The 25,178-nt window shown below is 46.1% G+C and overlaps 11 non-coding genes across 11 annotated transcripts; all 11 read left to right on the top strand.

The window, feature by feature from the left end:
* Window positions 1-455: 455 nt before the first annotated feature.
* Window positions 456-646, top strand: LOC130347853 (U2 spliceosomal RNA). The gene has a single exon (XR_008885714.1). It is a non-coding gene; the product is annotated as a U2 spliceosomal RNA (small nuclear RNA).
* A 2,089-nt stretch (window positions 647-2,735) lies between these two features.
* LOC130347798 (U2 spliceosomal RNA) lies at window positions 2,736-2,924 on the top strand. The gene has a single exon (XR_008885667.1). It is a non-coding gene; the product is annotated as a U2 spliceosomal RNA (small nuclear RNA).
* A 2,092-nt stretch (window positions 2,925-5,016) lies between these two features.
* Window positions 5,017-5,207, top strand: LOC130347797 (U2 spliceosomal RNA). Its single transcript, XR_008885666.1, has one exon. It is a non-coding gene; the product is annotated as a U2 spliceosomal RNA (small nuclear RNA).
* A 2,081-nt stretch (window positions 5,208-7,288) lies between these two features.
* On the top strand, window positions 7,289-7,479 carry LOC130347800 (U2 spliceosomal RNA). The gene has a single exon (XR_008885669.1). It is a non-coding gene; the product is annotated as a U2 spliceosomal RNA (small nuclear RNA).
* A 2,093-nt stretch (window positions 7,480-9,572) lies between these two features.
* LOC130347807 (U2 spliceosomal RNA) lies at window positions 9,573-9,763 on the top strand. Its single transcript, XR_008885672.1, has one exon. It is a non-coding gene; the product is annotated as a U2 spliceosomal RNA (small nuclear RNA).
* A 2,090-nt stretch (window positions 9,764-11,853) lies between these two features.
* LOC130347808 (U2 spliceosomal RNA) lies at window positions 11,854-12,044 on the top strand. Its single transcript, XR_008885673.1, has one exon. It is a non-coding gene; the product is annotated as a U2 spliceosomal RNA (small nuclear RNA).
* A 2,093-nt stretch (window positions 12,045-14,137) lies between these two features.
* On the top strand, window positions 14,138-14,328 carry LOC130347809 (U2 spliceosomal RNA). The gene has a single exon (XR_008885674.1). It is a non-coding gene; the product is annotated as a U2 spliceosomal RNA (small nuclear RNA).
* A 2,082-nt stretch (window positions 14,329-16,410) lies between these two features.
* On the top strand, window positions 16,411-16,601 carry LOC130347810 (U2 spliceosomal RNA). Its single transcript, XR_008885675.1, has one exon. It is a non-coding gene; the product is annotated as a U2 spliceosomal RNA (small nuclear RNA).
* Window positions 16,602-18,688: 2,087 nt separating this feature from the next.
* On the top strand, window positions 18,689-18,879 carry LOC130347811 (U2 spliceosomal RNA). Its single transcript, XR_008885676.1, has one exon. It is a non-coding gene; the product is annotated as a U2 spliceosomal RNA (small nuclear RNA).
* Window positions 18,880-20,974: 2,095 nt separating this feature from the next.
* On the top strand, window positions 20,975-21,165 carry LOC130347812 (U2 spliceosomal RNA). The gene has a single exon (XR_008885677.1). It is a non-coding gene; the product is annotated as a U2 spliceosomal RNA (small nuclear RNA).
* Window positions 21,166-23,256: 2,091 nt separating this feature from the next.
* LOC130347813 (U2 spliceosomal RNA) lies at window positions 23,257-23,447 on the top strand. Its single transcript, XR_008885678.1, has one exon. It is a non-coding gene; the product is annotated as a U2 spliceosomal RNA (small nuclear RNA).
* The last annotated feature ends 1,731 nt before the right edge of the window (window positions 23,448-25,178 follow it).

A 25,178-nucleotide genomic window follows, 5' to 3' on the forward strand; every position in this document is an offset into this window, starting at 1 on the left:
ATAGGTTGTCAAATAACCCGGATTTAACCCACACAGGTAAGTCCAATGGGGTGCAGGCATGTCCTCTATGCTTACAGCTTCCCGTGGGTGTTGGTTTGATACCGTTTGGGGACAGCCAAGGAGGCATCTGCAGGCAACAAAGGTAGGTGTGTGCTTGTGTGTGTGTTTCCTATGCAGATCCTAAGCCCAGTGTCACATGCAAGTAGGAGGAGTAAGAAGGGTTCCTGGCAAATCCGGGTTATGGATTGCATTTAAAAAGGCCCCGTGGGAGTGCAATGGGCCCCTGTCTTGCTGCTTAGCAATAATGGTATGGGTTTAGGTTCTGCTGTGTGTACTGGTGGTTGACTGCCCCCCAGCCCAGAGTGTGCATGGAAAATTGTCTGGCAGCCTCCCTGACAGCAAGCAGTGATAGTGCCCATGAAGGGGACCTTGTTGGGCCCGCCCCTTTCACGGTTATCGCTTCTCGGCCTTTTGGCTAAGATCAAGTGTAGTATCTGTTCTTATCAGTTTAATATCTGATACGTCCCCTATCTGGGGACCATATATTAAATGGATTTTTGAGAACGGGGGCCGATTTCGAAGCTTGCTTCCGTCGCCCTATGCATTGACCCGATATGGCAGTATCTTCGGGTACAGTGCACCACCCCCTTACAGGGTTAAAAAGAAAGATTCCTACTTTCATTGCTACCTGCTTGCTGGCTAGCCAGCTAGCCAGCCCTGTGGGCCTTGCTGCTGCTGCAGCCAATAAACAAAAGGTGGTGCTGCTGCTGCTTCTGCTGCTTCTGCTTCTGCTTGTGTCTGGCCCCTGTTGGAGCGTCCAGGCACAGGACTTCTGCTGCTGCTGACTAAATGGCCTCCTTAATTGGATCATTTGAGTAGCCAGCACACCTGTGCAGGTAGGGCATGACATGATAGGCAGCTGCCTTGATAGCGGGTGGGTGCTGAATGTTCCTAATTGACAAAATAAGATTAATGCTTATGAAGAAATATAAAATCTCATCCCTTCCCCAATATCGCGCCACACCCCTACCCCTTAATTCCCTGGTTGAACGTGATGGACATATGTCTTTTTTCGACCGTACTAACTATGTAACTATGTAACATAACATGGGGGGGGGGGGGTCTCCTGGCTGTTCACACAGGTGTGTCATTGCTGTACATTGACCATGCATTGCTTCTGTGGTATTGCAAAGGCAAAGACAAATGCTTCCAGCCATCCATTGCACTAATGGATTGGTCATCAGCTGGCTGTCTATGTCCCGCATCAATATAGACCAAAGTACAGAGGGTTAGGCTATGCTATTGTGCACCTACCTGATGCATCAGAAGGTGCGAGGCCCTTGCTAAATTCTGTGCACAGACTTTGAGATCTATGCTTTAGACTGTATCTAAACCTGCTCCAACATGGACTGACATTCTGGCCTACTTTCAGCCGATGCGACTTGTCTGTCGCTGAACAGTCGCTTTTTATGTATTCAGCACCTATGTATAATGTTGTAAAAATGCTCTAGAAGCTAAAGTCGCAGAAATGTCACACATATTTGGCCTGCAACTTTCTGTGCGACAAATTCAGACAGGAAAAATCAGTATAAATCCTTAGAAAATTATCCCCCAGTGTCTCCATCTGCTGGCGGTATTGAATAAGCATTGCTGCACTGATGGGGTATGCATTAGACGAAAAAAAAGAAGAAAAAGAAGAATAATACGCCCAGAAAAGAGGCGAAAAGGAGAAAAACGTAAAAAAACGTGAAAAAAAAGTAAGAGGAAGAGAAGGGAAAAAAAGGTGGAAATGGGTTTAAAAGTGATTTCGGCGGAGAATATATATATATATATATATATATATATATATATATATATATATATGCGCACACACACACATAGATATAAACGTATTCTCCGTTGAGATATTGCAGCCGCTGCTGTGTCCAGGCCCAGGAGCCTTAGCACTGTGCTGTGATGTCACTCAATACCACTGACATCACTAGGTGTAAACAACATCTCTCCTTTGCTGTGTATGTGACTATGGAGCTGTTTGGTGATGTCGTCTATTACGGCCTTCATAGAAGCAACAGGAGATTGTTGCATCCATCTTGAACCCTCAGAACTACAGTGCTATGATGTCACTCACTTCCACAGGCCTTGCAGAGTGTAAACAACAACAACCCAGCTTTGTTGTGTATGTAACCAAAGGGATTTGTGATGTCACCTAGAACCTTCACAGCAGCGACAGCTTTATGAGGAGCATCAGCACTGCTCTGCCTGAGCAGAACCATCACCGCCATAGGTTGTCAAATAACCCGGATTTAACCCACACAGGTAAGTCCAATGGGGTGCAGGCATGTCCTCTATGCTTACAGCTTCCCGTGGGTGTTGGTTTGATACCGTTTGGGGACAGCCAAGGAGGCATCTGCAGGCAACAAAGGTAGGTGTGTGCTTGTGTGTGTGTTTCCTATGCAGATCCTAAGCCCAGTGTCACATGCAAGTAGGAGGAGTAAGAAGGGTTCCTGGCAAATCCGGGTTATGGATTGCATTTAAAAAGGCCCCGTGGGAGTGCAATGGGCCCCTGTCTTGCTGCTTAGCAATAATGGTATGGGTTTAGGTTCTGCTGTGTGTACTGGTGGTTGACTGCCCCCCAGCCCAGAGTGTGCATGGAAAATTGTCTGGCAGCCTCCCTGACAGCAAGCAGTGATAGTGCCCATGAAGGGGACCTTGTTGGGCCCGCCCCTTTCACGGTTATCGCTTCTCGGCCTTTTGGCTAAGATCAAGTGTAATCTGTTCTTATCAGTTTAATATCTGATACGTCCCCTATCTGGGGACCATATATTAAATGGATTTTTGAGAACGGGGGCCGATTTCGAAGCTTGCTTCCGTCGCCCTATGCATTGACCCGATATGGCAGTATCTTCGGGTACAGTGCACCACCCCCTTACAGGGTTAAAAAGAAAGATTCCTACTTTCATTGCTACCTGCTTGCTGGCTAGCCAGCTAGCCAGCCCTGTGGGCCTTGCTGCTGCTGCAGCCAATAAACAAAAGGTGGTGCTGCTGCTGCTTCTGCTGCTTCTGCTTCTGCTTGTGTCTGGCCCCTGTTGGAGCGTCCAGGCACAGGACTTCTGCTGCTGCTGACTAAATGGCCTCCTTAATTGGATCATTTGAGTAGCCAGCACACCTGTGCAGGTAGGGCATGACATGATAGGCAGCTGCCTTGATAGCGGGTGGGTGCTGAATGTTCCTAATTGACAAAATAAGATTAATGCTTATGAAGAAATATAAAATCTCATCCCTTCCCCAATATCGCGCCACACCCCTACCCCTTAATTCCCTGGTTGAACGTGATGGACATATGTCTTTTTTCGACCGTACTAACTATGTAACTATGTAACATAACATGGGGGGGGGGGGGTCTCCTGGCTGTTCACACAGGTGTGTCATTGCTGTACATTGACCATGCATTGCTTCTGTGGTATTGCAAAGGCAAAGACAAATGCTTCCAGCCATCCATTGCACTAATGGATTGGTCATCAGCTGGCTGTCTATGTCCCGCATCAATATAGACCAAAGTACAGAGGGTTAGGCTATGCTATTGTGCACCTACCTGATGCATCAGAAGGTGCGAGGCCCTTGCTAAATTCTGTGCACAGACTTTGAGATCTATGCTTTAGACTGTATCTAAACCTGCTCCAACATGGACTGACATTCTGGCCTACTTTCAGCCGATGCGACTTGTCTGTCGCTGAACAGTCGCTTTTTATGTATTCAGCACCTATGTATAATGTTGTCAAAATGCTCTAGAAGCTAAAGTCGCAGAAATGTCACACATATTTGGCCTGCAACTTTCTGTGCGACAAATTCAGACAGGAAAAATCAGTATAAATCCTTAGAAAATTATCCCCCAGTGTCTCCATCTGCTGGCGGTATTGAATAAGCATTGCTGCACTGATGGGGTATGCATTAGACGAAAAAAAAAGAAGAAAAGAAGAATAATACGCCCAGAAAAGAGGCGAAAAGGAGAAAAACGTAAAAAAACGTGAAAAAAAAGTAAGAGGAAGAGAAGGGAAAAAAAGGTGGAAATGGGTTTTAAAAGTGATTTCGGCGGAGAAATATATATATATATATATATATATATATATATATATATATATATATGCGCACACACACACATAGATATAAACGTATTCTCCGTTGAGATATTGCAGCCGCTGCTGTGTCCAGGCCCAGGAGCCTTAGCACTGTGCTGTGTGATGTCACTCAATACCACTGACATCACTAGGTGTAAACAACATCTCTCCTTTGCTGTGTATGTGACTATGGAGCTGTTTGGTGATGTCGTCTATTACGGCCTTCATAGAAGCAACAGGATATTGTTGCATCCATCTTGAACCCTCAGAACTACAGTGCTATGATGTCACTCACTTCCACAGGCCTTGCAGAGTGTAAACAACAACAACCCAGCTTTGTTGTGTATGTAACCAAAGGGATTTGTGATGTCACCTAGAACCTTCACAGCAGCGACAGCTTTATGAGGAGCATCAGCACTGCTCTGCCTGAGCAGAACCATCACCGCCATAGGTTGTCAATAACCCGGATTTAACCCACACAGGTAAGTCCAATGGGGTGCAGGCATGTCCTCTATGCTTACAGCTTCCCGTGGGTGTTGGTTTGATACCGTTTGGGGACAGCCAAGGAGGCATCTGCAGGCAACAAAGGTAGGTGTGTGCTTGTGTGTGTGTTTCCTATGCAGATCCTAAGCCCAGTGTCACATGCAAGTAGGAGGAGTAAGAAGGGTTCCTGGCAAATCCGGGTTATGGATTGCATTTAAAAAGGCCCCGTGGGAGTGCAATGGGCCCCTGTCTTGCTGCTTAGCAATAATGGTATGGGTTTAGGTTCTGCTGTGTGTACTGGTGGTTGACTGCCCCCCAGCCCAGAGTGTGCATGGAAAATTGTCTGGCAGCCTCCCTGACAGCAAGCAGTGATAGTGCCCATGAAGGGGACCTTGTTGGGCCCGCCCCTTTCACGGTTATCGCTTCTCGGCTTTTGGCTAAGATCAAGTGTAGTATCTGTTCTTATCAGTTTAATATCTGATACGTCCCCTATCTGGGGACCATATATTAAATGGATTTTTTGAGAACGGGGGCCGATTTCGAAGCTTGCTTCCGTCGCCCTATGCATTGACCCGATATGGCAGTATCTTCGGGTACAGTGCACCACCCCCTTACAGGGTTAAAAGAAAGATTCCTACTTTCATTGCTACCTGCTTGCTGGCTAGCCAGCTAGCCAGCCCTGTGGGCCTTGCTGCTGCTGCAGCCAATAAACAAAAGGTGGTGCTGCTGCTGCTTCTGCTTCTGCTTGTGTCTGGCCCCTGTTGGAGCGTCCAGGCACAGGACTTCTGCTGCTGCTGACTAAATGGCCTCCTTAATTGGATCATTTGAGTAGCCAGCACACCTGTGCAGGTAGGGCATGACATGATAGGCAGCTGCCTTGATAGCGGGTGGGTGCTGAATGTTCCTAATTGACAAAATAAGATTAATGCTTATGAAGAAATATAAAATCTCATCCTTCCCCAATATCGCGCCACACCCCTACCCCTTAATTCCCTGGTTGAACGTGATGGACATATGTCTTTTTTCGACCGTACTAACTATGTAACTATGTAACATAACATGGGGGGGGGGGGTCTCCTGGCTGTTCACACAGGTGTGTCATTGCTGTACATTGACCATGCATTGCTTCTGTGGTATTGCAAAGGCAAAGACAAATGCTTCCAGCCATCCATTGCACTAATGGATTGGTCATCAGCTGGCTGTCTATGTCCCGCATCAATATAGACCAAAGTACAGAGGGTTAGGCTATGCTATTGTGCACCTACCTGATGCATCAGAAGGTGCGAGGCCCTTGCTAAATTCTGTGCACAGACTTTGAGATCTATGCTTTAGACTGTATCTAAACCTGCTCCAACATGGACTGACATTCTGGCCTACTTTCAGCCGATGCGACTTGTCTGTTCGCTGAACAGTCGCTTTTTATGTATTCAGCACCTATGTATAATGTTGTAAAAATGCTCTAGAAGCTAAAGTCGCAGAAATGTCACACATATTTGGCCTGCAACTTTCTGTGCGACAAATTCAGACAGGAAAAATCAGTATAAATCCTTAGAAAATTATCCCCCAGTGTCTCCATCTGCTGGCGGTATTGAATAAGCATTGCTGCACTGATGGGGTATGCATTAGACGAAAAAAAAGAAGAAAAAGAAGAATAATACGCCCAGAAAAGAGGCGAAAAGGAGAAAAACGTAAAAAAACGTGAAAAAAAAGTAAGAGGAAGAGAAGGGAAAAAAAGGTGGAAATGGGTTTAAAAGTGATTTCGGCGGAGAAATATATATATATATATATATATATATATATATATATATATATATATATGCGCACACACACACATAGATATAAACGTATTCTCCGTTGAGATATTGCAGCCGCTGCTGTGTCCAGGCCCAGGAGCCTTAGCACTGTGCTGTGATGTCACTCAATACCACTGACATCACTAGGTGTAAACAACATCTCTCCTTTGCTGTGTATGTGACTATGGAGCTGTTTGGTGATGTCGTCTATTACGGCCTTCATAGAAGCAGCAGGAGATTGTTGCATCCATCTTGAACCCTCAGAACTACAGTGCTATGATGTCACTCACTTCCACAGGCCTTGCAGAGTGTAAACAACAACAACCCAGCTTTGTTGTGTATGTAACCAAAGGGATTTGTGATGTCACCTAGAACCTTCACAGCAGCGACAGCTTTATGAGGAGCATCAGCACTGCTCTGCCTGAGCAGAACCATCACCGCCATAGGTTGTCAAATAACCCGGATTTAACCCACACAGGTAAGTCCAATGGGGTGCAGGCATGTCCTCTATGCTTACAGCTTCCCGTGGGTGTTGGTTTGATACCGTTTGGGGACAGCCAAGGAGGCATCTGCAGGCAACAAAGGTAGGTGTGTGCTTGTGTGTGTGTTTCCTATGCAGATCCTAAGCCCAGTGTCACATGCAAGTAGGAGGAGTAAGAAGGGTTCCTGGCAAATCCGGGTTATGGATTGCATTTAAAAAGGCCCCGTGGGAGTGCAATGGGCCCCTGTCTTGCTGCTTAGCAATAATGGTATGGGTTTAGGTTCTGCTGTGTGTACTGGTGGTTGACTGCCCCCCAGCCCAGAGTGTGCATGGAAAATTGTCTGGCAGCCTCCCTGACAGCAAGCAGTGATAGTGCCCATGAAGGGGACCTTGTTGGGCCCGCCCCTTTCACGGTTATCGCTTCTCGGCCTTTTGGCTAAGATCAAGTGTAGTATCTGTTCTTATCAGTTTAATATCTGATACGTCCCCTATCTGGGGACCATATATTAAATGGATTTTTGAGAACGGGGGCCGATTTCGAAGCTTGCTTCCGTCGCCCTATGCATTGACCCGATATGGCAGTATCTTCGGGTACAGTGCACCACCCCCTTACAGGGTTAAAAAGAAAGATTCCTACTTTCATTGCTACCTGCTTGCTGGCTAGCCAGCTAGCCAGCCCTGTGGGCCTTGCTGCTGCTGCAGCCAATAAACAAAAGGTGGTGCTGCTGCTGCTTCTGCTGCTTCTGCTTCTGCTTGTGTCTGGCCCCTGTTGGAGCGTCCAGGCACAGGACTTCTGCTGCTGCTGACTAAATGGCCTCCTTAATTGGATCATTTGAGTAGCCAGCACACCTGTGCAGGTAGGGCATGACATGATAGGCAGCTGCCTTGATAGCGGGTGGGTGCTGAATGTTCCTAATTGACAAAATAAGATTAATGCTTATGAAGAAATATAAAATCTCATCCCTTCCCCAATATCGCGCCACACCCCTACCCCTTAATTCCCTGGTTGAACGTGATGGACATATGTCTTTTTTCGACCGTACTAACTATGTAACTATGTAACATAACATGGGGGGGGGGGGTCTCCTGGCTGTTCACACAGGTGTGTCATTGCTGTACATTGACCATGCATTGCTTCTGTGGTATTGCAAAGGCAAAGACAAATGCTTCCAGCCATCCATTGCACTAATGGATTGGTCATCAGCTGGCTGTCTATGTCCCGCATCAATATAGACCAAAGTACAGAGGGTTAGGCTATGCTATTGTGCACCTACCTGATGCATCAGAAGGTGCGAGGCCCTTGCTAAATTCTGTGCACAGACTTTGAGATCTATGCTTTAGACTGTATCTAAACCTGCTCCAACATGGACTGACATTCTGGCCTACTTTCAGCCGATGCGACTTGTCTGTCGCTGAACAGTCGCTTTTTATGTATTCAGCACCTATGTATAATGTTGTAAAAATGCTCTAGAAGCTAAAGTCGCAGAAATGTCACACATATTTGGCCTGCAACTTTCTGTGCGACAAATTCAGACAGGAAAAATCAGTATAAATCCTTAGAAAATTATCCCCCAGTGTCTCCATCTGCTGGCGGTATTGAATAAGCATTGCTGCACTGATGGGGTATGCATTAGACGAAAAAAAAGAAGAAAAAGAAGAATAATACGCCCAGAAAAGAGGCGAAAAGGAGAAAAACGTAAAAAAACGTGAAAAAAAAGTAAGAGGAAGAGAAGGGAAAAAAAGGTGGAAATGGGTTTAAAAGTGATTTCGGCGGAGAAATATATATATATATATATATATATATATATATATATATATATATATATATGCGCACACACACACATAGATATAAACGTATTCTCCGTTGAGATATTGCAGCCGCTGCTGTGTCCAGGCCCAGGAGCCTTAGCACTGTGCTGTGATGTCACTCAATACCACTGACATCACTAGGTGTAAACAACATCTCTCCTTTGCTGTGTATGTGACTATGGAGCTGTTTGGTGATGTCGTCTATTACGGCCTTCATAGAAGCAACAGGATATTGTTGCATCCATCTTGAACCCTCAGAACTACAGTGCTATGATGTCACTCACTTCCACAGGCCTTGCAGAGTGTAAACAACAACAACCCAGCTTTGTTGTGTATGTAACCAAAGGGATTTGTGATGTCACCTAGAACCTTCACAGCAGCGACAGCTTTATGAGGAGCATCAGCACTGCTCTGCCTGAGCAGAACCATCACCGCCATAGGTTGTCAAATAACCCGGATTTAACCCACACAGGTAAGTCCAATGGGGTGCAGGCATGTCCTCTATGCTTACAGCTTCCCGTGGGTGTTGGTTTGATACCGTTTGGGGACAGCCAAGGAGGCATCTGCAGGCAACAAAGGTAGGTGTGTGCTTGTGTGTGTGTTTCCTATGCAGATCCTAAGCCCAGTGTCACATGCAAGTAGGAGGAGTAAGAAGGGTTCCTGGCAAATCCGGGTTATGGATTGCATTTAAAAAGGCCCCGTGGGAGTGCAATGGGCCCCTGTCTTGCTGCTTAGCAATAATGGTATGGGTTTAGGTTCTGCTGTGTGTACTGGTGGTTGACTGCCCCCCAGCCCAGAGTGTGCATGGAAAATTGTCTGGCAGCCTCCCTGACAGCAAGCAGTGATAGTGCCCATGAAGGGGACCTTGTTGGGCCCGCCCCTTTCACGGTTATCGCTTCTCGGCCTTTTGGCTAAGATCAAGTGTAGTATCTGTTCTTATCAGTTTAATATCTGATACGTCCCCTATCTGGGGACCATATATTAAATGGATTTTTGAGAACGGGGGCCGATTTCGAAGCTTGCTTCCGTCGCCCTATGCATTGACCCGATATGGCAGTATCTTCGGGTACAGTGCACCACCCCCTTACAGGGTTAAAAAGAAAGATTCCTACTTTCATTGCTACCTGCTTGCTGGCTAGCCAGCTAGCCAGCCCTGTGGGCCTTGCTGCTGCTGCAGCCAATAAACAAAAGGTGGTGCTGCTGCTGCTTCTGCTGCTTCTGCTTCTGCTTGTGTCTGGCCCCTGTTGGAGCGTCCAGGCACAGGACTTCTGCTGCTGCTGACTAAATGGCCTCCTTAATTGGATCATTTGAGTAGCCAGCACACCTGTGCAGGTAGGGCATGACATGATAGGCAGCTGCCTTGATAGCGGGTGGGTGCTGAATGTTCCTAATTGACAAAATAAGATTAATGCTTATGAAGAAATATAAAATCTCATCCCTTCCCCAATATCGCGCCACACCCCTACCCCTTAATTCCCTGGTTGAACGTGATGGACATATGTCTTTTTTCGACCGTACTAACTATGTAACTATGTAACATAACATGGGGGGGGGGGGGTCTCCTGGCTGTTCACACAGGTGTGTCATTGCTGTACATTGACCATGCATTGCTTCTGTGGTATTGCAAAGGCAAAGACAAATGCTTCCAGCCATCCATTGCACTAATGGATTGGTCATCAGCTGGCTGTCTATGTCCCGCATCAATATAGACCAAAGTACAGAGGGTTAGGCTATGCTATTGTGCACCTACCTGATGCATCAGAAGGTGCGAGGCCCTTGCTAAATTCTGTGCACAGACTTTGAGATCTATGCTTTAGACTGTATCTAAACCTGCTCCAACATGGACTGACATTCTGGCCTACTTTCAGCCGATGCGACTTGTCTGTCGCTGAACAGTCGCTTTTTATGTATTCAGCACCTATGTATAATGTTGTAAAAATGCTCTAGAAGCTAAAGTCGCAGAAATGTCACACATATTTGGCCTGCAACTTTCTGTGCGACAAATTCAGACAGGAAAAATCAGTATAAATCCTTAGAAAATTATCCCCCAGTGTCTCCATCTGCTGGCGGTATTGAATAAGCATTGCTGCACTGATGGGGTATGCATTAGACGAAAAAAAAGAAGAAAAAGAAGAATAATACGCCCAGAAAAGAGGCGAAAAGGAGAAAAACGTAAAAAAACGTGAAAAAAAAGTAAGAGGAAGAGAAGGGAAAAAAAGGTGGAAATGGGTTTAAAAGTGATTTCGGCGGAGAAATATATATATATATATATATATATATATATATATATATATATATATGCGCACACACACACATAGATATAAACGTATTCTCCGTTGAGATATTGCAGCCGCTGCTGTGTCCAGGCCCAGGAGCCTTAGCACTGTGCTGTGATGTCACTCAATACCACTGACATCACTAGGTGTAAACAACATCTCTCCTTTGCTGTGTATGTGACTATGGAGCTGTTTGGTGATGTCGTCTATTACGGCCTTCATAGAAGCAACAGGAGATTGTTGCATCCATCTTGAACCCTCAGAACTACAGTGCTATGATGTCACTCACTTCCACAGGCCTTGCAGAGTGTAAACAACAACAACCCAGCTTTGTTGTGTATGTAACCAAAGGGATTTGTGATGTCACCTAGAACCTTCACAGCAGCGACAGCTTTATGAGGAGCATCAGCACTGCTCTGCCTGAGCAGAACCATCACCGCCATAGGTTGTCAAATAACCCGGATTTAACCCACACAGGTAAGTCCAATGGGGTGCAGGCATGTCCTCTATGCTTACAGCTTCCCGTGGGTGTTGGTTTGATACCGTTTGGGGACAGCCAAGGAGGCATCTGCAGGCAACAAAGGTAGGTGTGTGCTTGTGTGTGTGTTTCCTATGCAGATCCTAAGCCCAGTGTCACATGCAAGTAGGAGGAGTAAGAAGGGTTCCTGGCAAATCCGGGTTATGGATTGCATTTAAAAAGGCCCCGTGGGAGTGCAATGGGCCCCTGTCTTGCTGCTTAGCAATAATGGTATGGGTTTAGGTTCTGCTGTGTGTACTGGTGGTTGACTGCCCCCCAGCCCAGAGTGTGCATGGAAAATTGTCTGGCAGCCTCCCTGACAGCAAGCAGTGATAGTGCCCATGAAGGGGACCTTGTTGGGCCCGCCCCTTTCACGGTTATCGCTTCTCGGCCTTTTGGCTAAGATCAAGTGTAGTATCTGTTCTTATCAGTTTAATATCTGATACGTCCCCTATCTGGGGACCATATATTAAATGGATTTTTGAGAACGGGGGCCGATTTCGAAGCTTGCTTCCGTCGCCCTATGCATTGACCCGATATGGCAGTATCTTCGGGTACAGTGCACCACCCCCTTACAGGGTTAAAAAGAAAGATTCCTACTTTCATTGCTACCTGCTTGCTGGCTAGCCAGCTAGCCAGCCCTGTGGGCCTTGCTGCTGCTGCAGCCAATAAACAAAAGGTGGTGCTGCTGCTGCTTCTGCTGCTTCTGCTTCTGCTTGTGTCTGGCCCCTGTTGGAGCGTCCAGGCACAGGACTTCTGCTGCTGCTGACTAAATGGCCTCCTTAATTGGATCATTTGAGTAGCCAGCACACCTGTGCAGGTAGGGCATGACATGATAGGCAGCTGCCTTGATAGCGGGTGGGTGCTGAATGTTCCTAATTGACAAAATAAGATTAATGCTTATGAAGAAATATAAAATCTCATCCCTTCCCCAATATCGCGCCACACCCCTACCCCTTAATTCCCTGGTTGAACGTGATGGACATATGTCTTTTTTCGACCGTACTAACTATGTAACTATGTAACATAACATGGGGGGGGGGGGTCTCCTGGCTGTTCACACAGGTGTGTCATTGCTGTACATTGACCATGCATTGCTTCTGTGGTATTGCAAAGGCAAAGACAAATGCTTCCAGCCATCCATTGCACTAATGGATTGGTCATCAGCTGGCTGTCTATGTCCCGCATCAATATAGACCAAAGTACAGAGGGTTAGGCTATGCTATTGTGCACCTACCTGATGCATCAGAAGGTGCGAGGCCCTTGCTAAATTCTGTGCACAGACTTTGAGATCTATGCTTTAGACTGTATCTAAACCTGCTCCAACATGGACTGACATTCTGGCCTACTTTCAGCCGATGCGACTTGTCTGTCGCTGAACAGTCGCTTTTTATGTATTCAGCACCTATGTATAATGTTGTAAAAATGCTCTAGAAGCTAAAGTCGCAGAAATGTCACACATATTTGGCCTGCAACTTTCTGTGCGACAAATTCAGACAGGAAAAATCAGTATAAATCCTTAGAAAATTATCCCCCAGTGTCTCCATCTGCTGGCGGTATTGAATAAGCATTGCTGCACTGATGGGGTATGCATTAGACGAAAAAAAAGAAGAAAAAGAAGAATAATACGCCCAGAAAAGAGGCGAAAAGGAGAAAAACGTAAAAAAACGTGAAAAAAAAGTAAGAGGAAGAGAAGGGAAAAAAAGGTGGAAATGGGTTTAAAAGTGATTTCGGCGGAGAAATATATATATATATATATATATATATATATATATATATATATATATATATGCGCACACACACACATAGATATAAACGTATTCTCCGTTGAGATATTGCAGCCGCTGCTGTGTCCAGGCCCAGGAGCCTTAGCACTGTGCTGTGATGTCACTCAATACCACTGACATCACTAGGTGTAAACAACATCTCTCCTTTGCTGTGTATGTGACTATGGAGCTGTTTGGTGATGTCGTCTATTACGGCCTTCATAGAAGCAACAGGAGATTGTTGCATCCATCTTGAACCCTCAGAACTACAGTGCTATGATGTCACTCACTTCCACAGGCCTTGCAGAGTGTAAACAACAACAACCCAGCTTTGTTGTGTATGTAACCAAAGGGATTTGTGATGTCACCTAGAACCTTCACAGCAGCGACAGCTTTATGAGGAGCATCAGCACTGCTCTGCCTGAGCAGAACCATCACCGCCATAGGTTGTCAAATAACCCGGATTTAACCCACACAGGTAAGTCCAATGGGGTGCAGGCATGTCCTCTATGCTTACAGCTTCCCGTGGGTGTTGGTTTGATACCGTTTGGGGACAGCCAAGGAGGCATCTGCAGGCAACAAAGGTAGGTGTGTGCTTGTGTGTGTGTTTCCTATGCAGATCCTAAGCCCAGTGTCACATGCAAGTAGGAGGAGTAAGAAGGGTTCCTGGCAAATCCGGGTTATGGATTGCATTTAAAAAGGCCCCGTGGGAGTGCAATGGGCCCCTGTCTTGCTGCTTAGCAATAATGGTATGGGTTTAGGTTCTGCTGTGTGTACTGGTGGTTGACTGCCCCCCAGCCCAGAGTGTGCATGGAAAATTGTCTGGCAGCCTCCCTGACAGCAAGCAGTGATAGTGCCCATGAAGGGGACCTTGTTGGGCCCACCCCTTTCACGGTTATCGCTTCTCGGCCTTTTGGCTAAGATCAAGTGTAGTATCTGTTCTTATCAGTTTAATATCTGATACGTCCCCTATCTGGGGACCATATATTAAATGGATTTTTGAGAACGGGGGCCGATTTCGAAGCTTGCTTCCGTCGCCCTATGCATTGACCCGATATGGCAGTATCTTCGGGTACAGTGCACCACCCCCTTACAGGGTTAAAAAGAAAGATTCCTACTTTCATTGTTACCTGCTTGCTGGCTAGCCAGCTAGCCAGCCCTGTGGGCCTTGCTGCTGCTGCAGCCAATAAACAAAAGGTGGTGCTGCTGCTGCTTCTGCTGCTTCTGCTTCTGCTTGTGTCTGGCCCCTGTTGGAGCGTCCAGGCACAGGACTTCTGCTGCTGCTGACTAAATGGCCTCCTTAATTGGATCATTTGAGTAGCCAGCACACCTGTGCAGGTAGGGCATGACATGATAGGCAGCTGCCTTGATAGCGGGTGGGTGCTGAATGTTCCTAATTGACAAAATAAGATTAATGCTTATGAAGAAATATAAAATCTCATCCCTTCCCCAATATCGCGCCACACCCCTACCCCTTAATTCCCTGGTTGAACGTGATGGACATATGTCTTTTTTCGACCGTACTAACTATGTAACTATGTAACATAACATGGGGGGGGGGGGGTCTCCTGGCTGTTCACACAGGTGTGTCATTGCTGTACATTGACCATGCATTGCTTCTGTGGTATTGCAAAGGCAAAGACAAATGCTTCCAGCCATCCATTGCACTAATGGATTGGTCATCAGCTGGCTGTCTATGTCCCGCATCAATATAGACCAAAGTACAGAGGGTTAGGCTATGCTATTGTGCACCTACCTGATGCATCAGAAGGTGCGAGGCCCTTGCTAAATTCTGTGCACAGACTTTGAGATCTATGCTTTAGACTGTATCTAAACCTGCTCCAACATGGACTGACATTCTGGCCTACTTTCAGCCGATGCGACTTGTCTGTCGCTGAACAGTCGCTTTTTATGTATTCAGCACCTATGTATAATGTTGTAAAAATGCTCTAGAAGCTAAAGTCGCAGAAATGTCACACATATTTGGCCTGCAACTTTCTGTGCGACAAATTCAGACAGGAAAAATCAGTATAAATCCTTAGAAAATTATCCCCCAGTGTCTCCATCTGCTGGCGGTATTGAATAAGCATTGCTGCACTGATGGGGTATGCATTAGACGAAAAAAAAGAAGAAAAAGAAGAATAATACGCCCAGAAAAGAGGCGAAAAGGAGAAAAACGTAAAAAAACGTGAAAAAAAAGTAAGAGGAAGAGAAGGGAAAAAAAGGTGGAAATGGGTTTAAAAGTGATTTCGGCGGAGAAATATATATATATATATATATATATATATATATATATATGCGCACACACACACATAGATATAAACGTATTCTCCGTTGAGATATTGCAGCCGCTGCTGTGTCCAGGCCCAGGAGCCTTAGCACTGTGCTGTGATGTCACTCAATACCACTGACATCACTAGGTGTAAACAACATCTCTCCTTTGCTGTGTATGTGACTATGGAGCTGTTTGGTGATGTCGTCTATTACGGCCTTCATAGAAGCAACAGGAGATTGTTGCATCCATCTTGAACCCTCAGAACTACAGTGCTATGATGTCACTCACTTCCACAGGCCTTGCAGAGTGTAAACAACAACAACCCAGCTTTGTTGTGTATGTAACCAAAGGGATTTGTGATGTCACCTAGAACCTTCACAGCAGCGACAGCTTTATGAGGAGCATCAGCACTGCTCTGCCTGAGCAGAACCATCACCGCCATAGGTTGTCAAATAACCCGGATTTAACCCACACAGGTAAGTCCAATGGGGTGCAGGCATGTCCTCTATGCTTACAGCTTCCCGTGGGTGTTGGTTTGATACCGTTTGGGGACAGCCAAGGAGGCATCTGCAGGCAACAAAGGTAGGTGTGTGCTTGTGTGTGTGTTTCCTATGCAGATCCTAAGCCCAGTGTCACATGCAAGTAGGAGGAGTAAGAAGGGTTCCTGGCAAATCCGGGTTATGGATTGCATTTAAAAAGGCCCCGTGGGAGTGCAATGGGCCCCTGTCTTGCTGCTTAGCAATAATGGTATGGGTTTAGGTTCTGCTGTGTGTACTGGTGGTTGACTGCCCCCCAGCCCAGAGTGTGCATGGAAAATTGTCTGGCAGCCTCCCTGACAGCAAGCAGTGATAGTGCCCATGAAGGGGACCTTGTTGGGCCCGCCCCTTTCACGGTTATCGCTTCTCGGCCTTTTGGCTAAGATCAAGTGTAGTATCTGTTCTTATCAGTTTAATATCTGATACGTCCCCTATCTGGGGACCATATATTAAATGGATTTTTGAGAACGGGGGCCGATTTCGAAGCTTGCTTCCGTCGCCCTATGCATTGACCCGATATGGCAGTATCTTCGGGTACAGTGCACCACCCCCTTACAGGGTTAAAAAGAAAGATTCCTACTTTCATTGCTACCTGCTTGCTGGCTAGCCAGCTAGCCAGCCCTGTGGGCCTTGCTGCTGCTGCAGCCAATAAACAAAAGGTGGTGCTGCTGCTGCTTCTGCTGCTTCTGCTTCTGCTTGTGTCTGGCCCCTGTTGGAGCGTCCAGGCACAGGACTTCTGCTGCTGCTGACTAAATGGCCTCCTTAATTGGATCATTTGAGTAGCCAGCACACCTGTGCAGGTAGGGCATGACATGATAGGCAGCTGCCTTGATAGCGGGTGGGTGCTGAATGTTCCTAATTGACAAAATAAGATTAATGCTTATGAAGAAATATAAAATCTCATCCCTTCCCCAATATCGCGCCACACCCCTACCCCTTAATTCCCTGGTTGAACGTGATGGACATATGTCTTTTTTCGACCGTACTAACTATGTAACTATGTAACATAACATGGGGGGGGGGGGGGTCTCCTGGCTGTTCACACAGGTGTGTCATTGCTGTACATTGACCATGCATTGCTTCTGTGGTATTGCAAAGGCAAAGACAAATGCTTCCAGCCATCCATTGCACTAATGGATTGGTCATCAGCTGGCTGTCTATGTCCCGCATCAATATAGACCAAAGTACAGAGGGTTAGGCTATGCTATTGTGCACCTACCTGATGCATCAGAAGGTGCGAGGCCCTTGCTAAATTCTGTGCACAGACTTTGAGATCTATGCTTTAGACTGTATCTAAACCTGCTCCAACATGGACTGACATTCTGGCCTACTTTCAGCCGATGCGACTTGTCTGTCGCTGAACAGTCGCTTTTTATGTATTCAGCACCTATGTATAATGTTGTAAAAATGCTCTAGAAGCTAAAGTCGCAGAAATGTCACACATATTTGGCCTGCAACTTTCTGTGCGACAAATTCAGACAGGAAAAATCAGTATAAATCCTTAGAAAATTATCCCCCAGTGTCTCCATCTGCTGGCGGTATTGAATAAGCATTGCTGCACTGATGGGGTATGCATTAGACGAAAAAAAAGAAGAAAAAGAAGAATAATACGCCCAGAAAAGAGGCGAAAAGGAGAAAAACGTAAAAAAACGTGAAAAAAAAGTAAGAGGAAGAGAAGGGAAAAAAAGGTGGAAATGGGTTTAAAAGTGATTTCGGCGGAGAAATATATATATATATATATATATATATATATATATATATATATGCGCACACACACACATAGATATAAACGTATTCTCCGTTGAGATATTGCAGCCGCTGCTGTGTCCAGGCCCAGGAGCCTTAGCACTGTGCTGTGATGTCACTCAATACCACTGACATCACTAGGTGTAAACAACATCTCTCCTTTGCTGTGTATGTGACTATGGAGCTGTTTGGTGATGTCGTCTATTACGGCCTTCATAGAAGCAACAGGAGATTGTTGCATCCATCTTGAACCCTCAGAACTACAGTGCTATGATGTCACTCACTTCCACAGGCCTTGCAGAGTGTAAACAACAACAACCCAGCTTTGTTGTGTATGTAACCAAAGGGATTTGTGATGTCACCTAGAACCTTCACAGCAGCGACAGCTTTATGAGGAGCATCAGCACTGCTCTGCCTGAGCAGAACCATCACCGCCATAGGTTGTCAAATAACCCGGATTTAACCCACACAGGTAAGTCCAATGGGGTGCAGGCATGTCCTCTATGCTTACAGCTTCCCGTGGGTGTTGGTTTGATACCGTTTGGGGACAGCCAAGGAGGCATCTGCAGGCAACAAAGGTAGGTGTGTGCTTGTGTGTGTGTTTCCTATGCAGATCCTAAGCCCAGTGTCACATGCAAGTAGGAGGAGTAAGAAGGGTTCCTGGCAAATCCGGGTTATGGATTGCATTTAAAAAGGCCCCGTGGGAGTGCAATGGGCCCCTGTCTTGCTGCTTAGCAATAATGGTATGGGTTTAGGTTCTGCTGTGTGTACTGGTGGTTGACTGCCCCCCAGCCCAGAGTGTGCATGGAAAATTGTCTGGCAGCCTCCCTGACAGCAAGCAGTGATAGTGCCCATGAAGGGGACCTTGTTGGGCCCGCCCCTTTCACGGTTATCGCTTCTCGGCCTTTTGGCTAAGATCAAGTGTAGTATCTGTTCTTATCAGTTTAATATCTGATACGTCCCCTATCTGGGGACCATATATTAAATGGATTTTTGAGAACGGGGGCCGATTTCGAAGCTTGCTTCCGTCGCCCTATGCATTGACCCGATATGGCAGTATCTTCGGGTACAGTGCACCACCCCCTTACAGGGTTAAAAAGAAAGATTCCTACTTTCATTGCTACCTGCTTGCTGGCTAGCCAGCTAGCCAGCCCTGTGGGCCTTGCTGCTGCTGCAGCCAATAAACAAAAGGTGGTGCTGCTGCTGCTTCTGCTGCTTCTGCTTCTGCTTGTGTCTGGCCCCTGTTGGAGCGTCCAGGCACAGGACTTCTGCTGCTGCTGACTAAATGGCCTCCTTAATTGGATCATTTGAGTAGCCAGCACACCTGTGCAGGTAGGGCATGACATGATAGGCAGCTGCCTTGATAGCGGGTGGGTGCTGAATGTTCCTAATTGACAAAATAAGATTAATGCTTATGAAGAAATATAAAATCTCATCCCTTCCCCAATATCGCGCCACACCCCTACCCCTTAATTCCCTGGTTGAACGTGATGGACATATGTCTTTTTTCGACCGTACTAACTATGTAACTATGTAACATAACATGGGGGGGGGGGGGGTCTCCTGGCTGTTCACACAGGTGTGTCATTGCTGTACATTGACCATGCATTGCTTCTGTGGTATTGCAAAGGCAAAGACAAATGCTTCCAGCCATCCATTGCACTAATGGATTGGTCATCAGCTGGCTGTCTATGTCCCGCATCAATATAGACCAAAGTACAGAGGGTTAGGCTATGCTATTGTGCACCTACCTGATGCATCAGAAGGTGCGAGGCCCTTGCTAAATTCTGTGCACAGACTTTGAGATCTATGCTTTAGACTGTATCTAAACCTGCTCCAACATGGACTGACATTCTGGCCTACTTTCAGCCGATGCGACTTGTCTGTCGCTGAACAGTCGCTTTTTATGTATTCAGCACCTATGTATAATGTTGTAAAAATGCTCTAGAAGCTAAAGTCGCAGAAATGTCACACATATTTGGCCTGCAACTTTCTGTGCGACAAATTCAGACAGGAAAAATCAGTATAAATCCTTAGAAAATTATCCCCCAGTGTCTCCATCTGCTGGCGGTATTGAATAAGCATTGCTGCACTGATGGGGTATGCATTAGACGAAAAAAAAGAAGAAAAAGAAGAATAATACGCCCAGAAAAGAGGCGAAAAGGAGAAAAACGTAAAAAAACGTGAAAAAAAAGTAAGAGGAAGAGAAGGGAAAAAAAGGTGGAAATGGGTTTAAAAGTGATTTCGGCGGAGAAATATATATATATATATATATATATATATATATATATATATATATATATATGCGCACACACACACATAGATATAAACGTATTCTCCGTTGAGATATTGCAGCCGCTGCTGTGTCCAGGCCCAGGAGCCTTAGCACTGTGCTGTGATGTCACTCAATACCACTGACATCACTAGGTGTAAACAACATCTCTCCTTTGCTGTGTATGTGACTATGGAGCTGTTTGGTGATGTCGTCTATTACGGCCTTCATAGAAGCAACAGGAGATTGTTGCATCCATCTTGAACCCTCAGAACTACAGTGCTATGATGTCACTCACTTCCACAGGCCTTGCAGAGTGTAAACAACAACAACCCAGCTTTGTTGTGTATGTAACCAAAGGGATTTGTGATGTCACCTAGAACCTTCACAGCAGCGACAGCTTTATGAGGAGCATCAGCACTGCTCTGCCTGAGCAGAACCATCACCGCCATAGGTTGTCAAATAACCCGGATTTAACCCACACAGGTAAGTCCAATGGGGTGCAGGCATGTCCTCTATGCTTACAGCTTCCCGTGGGTGTTGGTTTGATACCGTTTGGGGACAGCCAAGGAGGCATCTGCAGGCAACAAAGGTAGGTGTGTGCTTGTGTGTGTGTTTCCTATGCAGATCCTAAGCCCAGTGTCACATGCAAGTAGGAGGAGTAAGAAGGGTTCCTGGCAAATCCGGGTTATGGATTGCATTTAAAAAGGCCCCGTGGGAGTGCAATGGGCCCCTGTCTTGCTGCTTAGCAATAATGGTATGGGTTTAGGTTCTGCTGTGTGTACTGGTGGTTGACTGCCCCCCAGCCCAGAGTGTGCATGGAAAATTGTCTGGCAGCCTCCCTGACAGCAAGCAGTGATAGTGCCCATGAAGGGGACCTTGTTGGGCCCGCCCCTTTCACGGTTATCGCTTCTCGGCCTTTTGGCTAAGATCAAGTGTAGTATCTGTTCTTATCAGTTTAATATCTGATACGTCCCCTATCTGGGGACCATATATTAAATGGATTTTTGAGAACGGGGGCCGATTTCGAAGCTTGCTTCCGTCGCCCTATGCATTGACCCGATATGGCAGTATCTTCGGGTACAGTGCACCACCCCCTTACAGGGTTAAAAAGAAAGATTCCTACTTTCATTGCTACCTGCTTGCTGGCTAGCCAGCTAGCCAGCCCTGTGGGCCTTGCTGCTGCTGCAGCCAATAAACAAAAGGTGGTGCTGCTGCTGCTTCTGCTGCTTCTGCTTCTGCTTGTGTCTGGCCCCTGTTGGAGCGTCCAGGCACAGGACTTCTGCTGCTGCTGACTAAATGGCCTCCTTAATTGGATCATTTGAGTAGCCAGCACACCTGTGCAGGTAGGGCATGACATGATAGGCAGCTGCCTTGATAGCGGGTGGGTGCTGAATGTTCCTAATTGACAAAATAAGATTAATGCTTATGAAGAAATATAAAATCTCATCCCTTCCCCAATATCGCGCCACACCCCTACCCCTTAATTCCCTGGTTGAACGTGATGGACATATGTCTTTTTTCGACCGTACTAACTATGTAACTATGTAACATAACATGGGGGGGGGGGGGTCTCCTGGCTGTTCACACAGGTGTGTCATTGCTGTACATTGACCATGCATTGCTTCTGTGGTATTGCAAAGGCAAAGACAAATGCTTCCAGCCATCCATTGCACTAATGGATTGGTCATCAGCTGGCTGTCTATGTCCCGCATCAATATAGACCAAAGTACAGAGGGTTAGGCTATGCTATTGTGCACCTACCTGATGCATCAGAAGGTGCGAGGCCCTTGCTAAATTCTGTGCACAGACTTTGAGATCTATGCTTTAGACTGTATCTAAACCTGCTCCAACATGGACTGACATTCTGGCCTACTTTCAGCCGATGCGACTTGTCTGTCGCTGAACAGTCGCTTTTTATGTATTCAGCACCTATGTATAATGTTGTAAAAATGCTCTAGAAGCTAAAGTCGCAGAAATGTCACACATATTTGGCCTGCAACTTTCTGTGCGACAAATTCAGACAGGAAAAATCAGTATAAATCCTTAGAAAATTATCCCCCAGTGTCTCCATCTGCTGGCGGTATTGAATAAGCATTGCTGCACTGATGGGGTATGCATTAGACGAAAAAAAAGAAGAAAAAGAAGAATAATACGCCCAGAAAAGAGGCGAAAAGGAGAAAAACGTAAAAAAACGTGAAAAAAAAGTAAGAGGAAGAGAAGGGAAAAAAAGGTGGAAATGGGTTTAAAAGTGATTTCGGCGGAGAATATATATATATATATATATATATATATATATATATATATATATATATGCGCACACACACACATAGATATAAACGTATTCTCCGTTGAGATATTGCAGCCGCTGCTGTGTCCAGGCCCAGGAGCCTTAGCACTGTGCTGTGATGTCACTCAATACCACTGACATCACTAGGTGTAAACAACATCTCTCCTTTGCTGTGTATGTGACTATGGAGCTGTTTGGTGATGTCGTCTATTACGGCCTTCATAGAAGCAACAGGAGATTGTTGCATCCATCTTGAACCCTCAGAACTACAGTGCTATGATGTCACTCACTTCCACAGGCCTTGCAGAGTGTAAACAACAACAACCCAGCTTTGTTGTGTATGTAACCAAAGGGATTTGTGATGTCACCTAGAACCTTCACAGCAGCGACAGCTTTATGAGGAGCATCAGCACTGCTCTGCCTGAGCAGAACCATCACCGCCATAGGTTGTCAAATAACCCGGATTTAACCCACACAGGTAAGTCCAATGGGGTGCAGGCATGTCCTCTATGCTTACAGCTTCCCGTGGGTGTTGGTTTGATACCGTTTGGGGACAGCCAAGGAGGCATCTGCAGGCAACAAAGGTAGGTGTGTGCTTGTGTGTGTGTTTCCTATGCAGATCCTAAGCCCAGTGTCACATGCAAGTAGGAGGAGTAAGAAGGGTTCCTGGCAAATCCGGGTTATGGATTGCATTTAAAAAGGCCCCGTGGGAGTGCAATGGGCCCCTGTCTTGCTGCTTAGCAATAATGGTATGGGTTTAGGTTCTGCTGTGTGTACTGGTGGTTGACTGCCCCCCAGCCCAGAGTGTGCATGGAAAATTGTCTGGCAGCCTCCCTGACAGCAAGCAGTGATAGTGCCCATGAAGGGGACCTTGTTGGGCCCGCCCCTTTCACGGTTATCGCTTCTCGGCCTTTTGGCTAAGATCAAGTGTAGTATCTGTTCTTATCAGTTTAATATCTGATACGTCCCCTATCTGGGGACCATATATTAAATGGATTTTTGAGAACGGGGGCCGATTTCGAAGCTTGCTTCCGTCGCCCTATGCATTGACCCGATATGGCAGTATCTTCGGGTACAGTGCACCACCCCCTTACAGGGTTAAAAAGAAAGATTCCTACTTTCATTGCTACCTGCTTGCTGGCTAGCCAGCTAGCCAGCCCTGTGGGCCTTGCTGCTGCTGCAGCCAATAAACAAAAGGTGGTGCTGCTGCTGCTTCTGCTTCTGCTTGTGTCTGGCCCCTGTTGGAGCGTCCAGGCACAGGACTTCTGCTGCTGCTGACTAAATGGCCTCCTTAATTGGATCATTTGAGTAGCCAGCACACCTGTGCAGGTAGGGCATGACATGATAGGCAGCTGCCTTGATAGCGGGTGGGTGCTGAATGTTCCTAATTGACAAAATAAGATTAATGCTTATGAAGAAATATAAAATCTCATCCCTTCCCCAATATCGCGCCACACCCCTACCCCTTAATTCCCTGGTTGAACGTGATGGACATATGTCTTTTTTCGACCGTACTAACTATGTAACTATGTAACATAACATGGGGGGGGGGGGGGTCTCCTGGCTGTTCACACAGGTGTGTCATTGCTGTACATTGACCATGCATTGCTTCTGTGGTATTGCAAAGGCAAAGACAAATGCTTCCAGCCATCCATTGCACTAATGGATTGGTCATCAGCTGGCTGTCTATGTCCCGCATCAATATAGACCAAAGTACAGAGGGTTAGGCTATGCTATTGTGCACCTACCTGATGCATCAGAAGGTGCGAGGCCCTTGCTAAATTCTGTGCACAGACTTTGAGATCTATGCTTTAGACTGTATCTAAACCTGCTCCAACATGGACTGACATTCTGGCCTACTTTCAGCCGATGCGACTTGTCTGTCGCTGAACAGTCGCTTTTTATGTATTCAGCACCTATGTATAATGTTGTAAAAATGCTCTAGAAGCTAAAGTCGCAGAAATGTCACACATATTTGGCCTGCAACTTTCTGTGCGACAAATTCAGACAGGAAAAATCAGTATAAATCCTTAGAAAATTATCCCCCAGTGTCTCCATCTGCTGGCGGTATTGAATAAGCATTGCTGCACTGATGGGGTATGCATTAGACGAAAAAAAAGAAGAAAAAGAAGAATAATACGCCCAGAAAAGAGGCGAAAAGGAGAAAAACGTAAAAAAACGTGAAAAAAAAGTAAGAGGAAGAGAAGGGAAAAAAAGGTGGAAATGGGTTTAAAAGTGATTTCGGCGGAGAATATATATATATATATATATATATATATATATATATATATATATATATATGCGCACACACACACATAGATATAAACGTATTCTCCGTTGAGATATTGCAGCCGCTGCTGTGTCCAGGCCCAGGAGCCTTAGCACTGTGCTGTGATGTCACTCAATACCACTGACATCACTAGGTGTAAACAACATCTCTCCTTTGCTGTGTATGTGACTATGGAGCTGTTTGGTGATGTCGTCTATTACGGCCTTCATAGAAGCAACAGGAGATTGTTGCATCCATCTTGAACCCTCAGAACTACAGTGCTATGATGTCACTCACTTCCACAGGCCTTGCAGAGTGTAAACAACAACAACCCAGCTTTGTTGTGTATGTAACCAAAGGGATTTGTGATGTCACCTAGAACCTTCACAGCAGCGACAGCTTTATGAGGAGCATCAGCACTGCTCTGCCTGAGCAGAACCATCACCGCCATAGGTTGTCAAATAACCCGGATTTAACCCACACAGGTAAGTCCAATGGGGTGCAGGCATGTCCTCTATGCTTACAGCTTCCCGTGGGTGTTGGTTTGATA

The sequence above is a fragment of the Hyla sarda genome, unplaced genomic scaffold, assembly GCF_029499605.1.
Source record: "Hyla sarda isolate aHylSar1 unplaced genomic scaffold, aHylSar1.hap1 scaffold_851, whole genome shotgun sequence".
Lineage (NCBI taxonomy): Eukaryota > Metazoa > Chordata > Amphibia > Anura > Hylidae > Hyla > Hyla sarda.